General features: G+C 37.1%; 1 long non-coding RNA gene across 13 annotated transcripts; it reads right to left on the minus strand.

The window, feature by feature from the left end:
• Positions 1-1,973: 1,973 nt before the first annotated feature.
• Positions 1,974-6,380, minus strand: LOC109772721 (uncharacterized). 13 transcript variants are annotated; one of them, XR_012190320.1, is made up of 8 exons: positions 5,855-6,358; positions 5,702-5,763; positions 5,004-5,088; positions 4,433-4,522; positions 3,806-4,036; positions 3,057-3,129; positions 2,789-2,945; positions 1,974-2,583 (listed from the first exon to the last, which is right to left on the minus strand). It is a non-coding gene; the product is annotated as an uncharacterized lncRNA (long non-coding RNA). The 13 variants fall into 13 exon arrangements; XR_012190317.1 differs by having other exon boundaries at positions 4,420-4,522; XR_012190321.1 differs by having other exon boundaries at positions 5,702-5,766.
• Between the last annotated feature and the right edge of the window lie 223 nt (positions 6,381-6,603).

Below are 6,603 nucleotides of genomic sequence, written 5' to 3' on the forward strand. Positions count from 1 at the left end.
TTTCGCGTGTGTATCAGAAATATTTTATTTATACACGTTCAACAATTTTTCTAATATGATGTCTATATATTTTCATATACATTATAAATTTTTTGTATACATCTAAAATATTGTTTTTACAATTTTAACATTTGTCATATACATGATTAGCATTTTTTAACATGTGTTAAAATATTTCAGATGCATATTATTTTCAGGAATGATATAAATCATTTTCTTAAGCTATGTGAACATTTGTTTATATTGTACTCCCCTTGTAAACTCTTATAAGATAATTCATAAAAGATCTTATATTAGTTTACAGATAGAGTATAATTATTTACATGTCACGAACATATTAGTTGTTTTAACTCTTAAATATATATATTAAAACTCAACATAAACGTTTTTGAATGGTATGAAACCTTTTCTTGAATGGCACGAACATTTTTTTACAATGCAATTTTTTCAAAAATGTCATGTGCTTTTCTCGAAATAGGTGACCTTTTAGAATCTCGCAAACATTTTATTTGAATGCTCCCAACTATTTTTTTAATATTAAGCTAACAAGCTTCTAATAGTGGGTTAACATTTTTCATATTCTCAGTAAACTTTTTAAGTATATTATTTTCTGGGAATATGTGTTCTTAGGTTCTCTTAAAATATAAAAATAAACTTTGTTAGAAAAATACATAAAAACAAACAAATCTGCTAAACTAACTCTACGGGCCCGGCCACTTAGAGTGCTCCATAAGGGCGGGGGCATACCTCGGTCTCGCTAGGAATATAACAAAGACGTGCCCACTCTGGTTTTGGGAACCAACTAGAAGGTTCCCTAAACTGGTTTTTCTTTTTTCTTTTTTCTTTGTTCTTTCCTTTTTCTTTCTTTATTTATTCGTTTCTTTTTTTTTCAAGTTTAATTTCGTTATTTACAAAGGTTCATATTTCAAAAATTGTTCGGCAACTCAAAAAATTGTTCATGCTTCTAAAATGTATCCATTTTTTAAACAAATGTCCGTGTTTACGAAAATGGTTCATAAATTCAAAAAATGTTCACATTTCTAAAAGAAAATTCGGGAATTTTAAGAATATTTCTGTTTTTCAAAAATTGTTCGGGATGTTTCATTTCATTTTTAGTACTTTTTAAATAATGACCAGGATTTGAAAAAAGTGTCTGTTTTAAAAAATTGTTCACAAATATTTAAAAAATGATCTCTTTTTCAAATTTTTGTTCACGTATTCAAAATTTGTTCCCGTTTCAAATTTGCTAATGATTTTCAAGAAAATTCTCCATTTCAATTTTTTTTCTAAAAATTCAAAATATGTTCGTGATTTTTAAAATATGTTCTCATTTTCAATTTTTTCTTCACGTACACAAAATTTGTTCCTGTTTCAAATTTGTTTGGGATTTTCAAAAAATTTCTCCGTTTCTAAATTTGGTCTAAAAATTCAAAATATGTTCGTGATTTAAAAAATTGTTTGAACAACATTCGGAAAATTGTAATTTTTGATCTTGTTTTCAAAAAATTGTTTGTAATTTCAATAATGTTCTCATTTTCTATTTTGTTCCAATTTTTGTTGACAAAAGATGTTTGAGATTCCTCAAAATTGTACATGTTTTGACAAAATATTTAAGTTTTTAAATTTGGTTCAGAAATTTGCAAATTTTCACATTTCAAAAAATTGTTCACTTTTCTGAAAAATGTTGAAATCTTCAAATTTTGTTCACAAATAACTAAAAATGTTTCGAGCTTCAATTTTGGTTCGTTATTTGAAAAAACATTCAGGATTTCAATATTTATTTATTTTGAGTAAAAATTAAAATTTCAAAATTTGTTCAAGTAATTTAAAAATTGTTCCAAACTAAAAAAATCACCTGCAGAAATATTGGTTCTTGTGTTTAGAAAATGTTCACAACTATTTTATAATCTGTCTGAAGTCCCAAAACAAATTCGTGTTTTCTAAAAAAAATTGAATCTAAATTTTTATTCACATTTATTCAAAACTTCATTTCGTGTTTTCCGAAATTTGTTCAATTTTCAAAAATGTATACAGATACAGAAAATAGCATGCAACATGGAATATCCTGCAACTTTAAGTCTTAAATAAGGTCCCGATGCGCTTTGAATCACAAGTAACAGTTTGATCCAGTGACTAGTATGACTCGTTGAGGAGATGGACGTCACAAGTTCGATTCCTCACTTCGTCACCTTTTGTTTTCGCGATTTTTACTGATGTAAACACAGTTCGCCGGTGCCTCTCAATGGGCCGGCCCAGTCTCACTGCTCCTGTACGTCGCGCAGGCAATTAGCCGCAAAACGCGGCACATAGGAGCTCCCGCTAGGGTGTTTCTTGACGTAGAAAAAACGGATAAGGCGAGGCCCATGTTCGCAGCAGAGTGCGGTGAGCTGGCATTTGTTTGCGTGCGGTTGCTATTGTGGTTTTTTTTCTTGTACTAGTAAGCTTGCACGTGCAATGCACGTCTCATTCGACTTAAAAATTTGAATATGCAAAGCTTCAGTAAATTCCAGTCCACATATAGCTACTTGTAATTCACTCTGCAATGATTTGTACCACCTTCAATATGCTCTGCGAGTTTGAAACCTGGTAGGATCCACACTTCAGAAATCACAAACTTGCATAAAGAAGCTATAGTACCGATTGCGTACTCTCGAGAAAACAAACTTGCATAAAGCTTATATCGACATTAAATCAATTGACATAAATTCTCTGTTGATGAATCAATAGAAACCTATTTAATATCATACGCTTATATGGGGGTACCAGATCAGTATCAAAGGCAACTTACCCCTTTTCTGGTGTAATGCACACATGCTTGTACCAATGACTGGTACCACATATATAAGCCTATATATTGTGCGATGCTTAGAAGGGGCGTGCTTTCAAATTCCCAAGGAAAAGAGCACTTATATAGTCCGTCAAATCGGGTCAACAATTCAACATGCCTGTAGATGTCGAGTGATGTGAGTTGACTATAGACAAATAGCTAAATAAAGGAGATGAGGAAATTAATATTAGTAGTGTAATGAACTTCATACTGACTGCAAGTCACGTACATGTAGTCAAGTTGAGGCAGAAATCATTTTTCTTGGAACATAATTTGGTAGCACTCCATCATTGCCATGAAACCTGTAATTTCAAATGTCAGTCTTCAGATACATAATTGTTAATTTAAGTCTTAACTGAATCTCTGCAAGCAAGCATGATGGTTTTAGCATCAGATACATAAAGATTAGGATAACCTGGCATATAAATCACCTCAAATTAGGGTATACCAGGATTGCAAAATTCATAGTTGTAGCACGGTACTATATAGTATAGTGAGTAGCTTGTGCTTCAGGCCACCGACACACAACATACTGGAAACAGTAATACCTATCTGATGACTTGTATCGGTGAAATGATGCAAAGAATAAGGTGAAGAGAGCATAGAGAGAAGGTCAGACAACATGTGATTACGACCGACTCCATTTGGTAAAGGAAATAGAGGATCCCTGCCCCCACTAGAACCATCCATTATATAGTTTTAGTGTTCAAGTACGTTATTAAACCTTCCAATATGGATTAGACGACATCATCAGCAACCTGTCGTGTGTCCATCGGAAGTATCAATTGGACTACTCTAAATGGGAAAGATAAAAATCCCCAAGGATTAAATACCGGCGAACAAAATAATATCATAACAAAAAAATTATTAGACATGCAAAACCACTACAATTTTCAAAGTATATAGCTAAATTCACTTTTATTTTTCACTTCTGTACGTATGCAAAAATGTAATAAGGGTTTTATAGACTTGTGGTACCTCTTTTAGTTTTTTTAGTGATGCGTCCTCAAAAGTATAGCAATTAAGAAAAGGCCGGCATGCCTGCAGTGGCGGAGGTGGGATTAGTGGGATTAGGATGTTGGGGAGGGCCGGTTGGAGCAGAAAACAAGTCAAATGCTGCACTGTTCATGTGTTTATTATGAACAAATCCATAGTATTGGGAGGGGGGCAGGGCCCCTTGCTGGTCATGTGTTTATCGCCACACAATGCCTGCAAATAAGAACACATTTTTTTCTCACTACAATGATTTTGATAGTTAAATTTATCGGTACACATTTAACTGGGAACAGAAATATTTTAGATGATGTACTCCTAATCCCTCATTCGAACGGTTGATTACTTCATCTGTTGACGAACCAAAAAAATGATAGGGGCACATACATACTCTTAAGTCAATTTATAAACCTTGATGGAGATGGAGATATTAACAAATAGACTGATATTTGTCAGTTGTGACTGAAATTAGGTAATTCATAGAAGGATAAACTCTAAAAATTAGCAGAAAAGAGGAATATGGAACATTAGCATGGAGTTTTATAGTCGGAGATCTGATGGTGTAGATGACCATTGTTGAATTGTAGTTTGATCTATACCCTAACCACACACATAGTAAAGGTGGCAGTGGCTCCAGCGTCCACGAAGGCAGTGAAACTGGGACTCCGAAATATCCTCGTTTCCTTGTTCTGTGTTCAAGGGCTGCTCGAAAGGGTGGTATTTCAACAATTAGACAATAGCTAGCTGATTCATATCAACTCATAGCACGACAATAAAAGGCGATAAAAAACAGCAAAAAAGAAAATGACATCTAAACGCTATACCACTCAAACAAATGATTTTTTTTGGTATTCCAAACTGCAAGACTACAATGAACCTTGTATCCATCTGTTTATAAATAAGCATTTGTAGCTAAGAATGGATCGATCAAACTGTGACAGAGAAACAAAATTGCATACAGAGTTGTAGCAAGGAACCAAAATCAAAGGGGTTCCTAACCCGGGTTGGGGAAACCTATCAAACTTGCAATCTGAGCAAGCTAAAAAGGCGATGAAATAAATGCTCTCACCTAAAGCAAGGAGGAAGCTTGCATGTGGTTGACAGTGAGGTGCAGAGGTTGAGGTTGTTGAACCAATCACACATGCAAAATTCAGGATTTTCTATTTCCTTGTGAGACACATACCTTGAATAATGAAAGAATGACATCGCAAGACACTGGACAATACATTTCAATTTAGCATCTAGAAATTGCTCTCCCGGTGGAAAACCTGCAAGCATAGAAATATAGGACATCGTGGTGAACAATTTGAATAATATTCTTACTGAAGTACAGTGAGAGCAAAACATAGCACACAAAGCGTAAATAGAAGACCTCAATATTTCAGCATGAGTATTAAACTATTAATGGTAAAGACAAATGAACAGGTTGCATTTCATTGAAGATGCTCTAGCCATAGGGTGAAATTCATTTGAAAAATCTGAAAACACACATTTGTTAACCATTGCCTTCAGAACTGAACACACACATCCAAAACACCTGAAATCTGGTTTCCATGATTCTTTGTGGTACACAGCTAAATTGTAAACTTATTAATATATTTCGTTGCTTATTTGCTACAAAGAAAATTTTGGATACCATTGAGAACATCAGCACTATAAGCCTGTGATGCATACTGTCTATATTCCTACAGCATGTGCAAGTAAAATGCAAACACTGTGTCATGATAGAAGGACGGTTTTTTTTTTTTTTTTGCTTTGTGATGCGAAACCTCCCTTTCATCAGTCACATACAGAATTGACGTTTCATCACTTAGATTATATCATCACGCAGCAACAGAAATACAAATTAACAAAGGGGGGGGGGGGGGGGGGTGATCTTGCCTTATCAATTTCCTGTTGCTCTTGCTCCTCCCTCACATACTCGGATCCAATGTGATCCCCTCCTACTACAAGGAATCATGAGTTGGACAAGAGAAGGTGCAGAACTGTGTATGTGAGAGAGGAAAAGTAGATCAGAGAAAGAAAGAGATGTACCTGCAGGTTTCATTCATCAACGACAAAAGGGTGTGGAGCTAGGGTCCCTCACCATCGGATGCAGGCACACCCCTTCGGAGAGGAGACACGCGGTCGGCATCTGCCTCCCCGCCGCGCACAACAGGGCCACCTCCCTCGCCCATGTCCTCACCGACGCCTACGCGGCGCTCGCCGACTGCGCCGTCCCTGGAGGGACTTTCCCTTCGCGGGGCACCTCTTCCTCGGCGGAGGCGGCAGTGCGTGGAGGAGGGATGGCGGCGACGGCGGACCGGGCGGCGCGCCGGCGGCCCTGACGGCTCGGCTCTCGTCTGGGCGCGGCGCGTTGTGGACGGGGCGAGGAGGGGCCGGACAGAGCGGCGCGTGGACGGGGCGGCCGAGCGGCTGGAGAGTGGGCGTGGCGGTCCGGCGGCGTGCAGACGGAGGCGGCGGTGGCTGGCGGGGAGTATGTGGGGGGAAGAGGTCGGGCAGGGGCCAAACTGCCCGAGGGCGTGGTCGCGGGAGGGCGCTTTTTTTTTTGACCGGACGTGTTTATGAGGATTGTATGGTGGGTAATTAAAGCATAAAACATGTTTGTTGTTTTGAAGCGATGTAGACCATCAGATTGCAGGTTTGAATGGATAGGATGATTTGGTTCTCCGCCCTCTCTTCCTTTTATAGGGGTAGTAGATGATTATTTTGTTTTTGTTTTTTATTTTATGGTCTTCTATTTTTCTCGTCCAGATTTGGTTTTTCCTAGATTTTTTCAACAT

Source organism: Aegilops tauschii, chromosome 7 (assembly GCF_002575655.3).
Source record: "Aegilops tauschii subsp. strangulata cultivar AL8/78 chromosome 7, Aet v6.0, whole genome shotgun sequence".
Lineage (NCBI taxonomy): Eukaryota > Viridiplantae > Streptophyta > Magnoliopsida > Poales > Poaceae > Aegilops > Aegilops tauschii.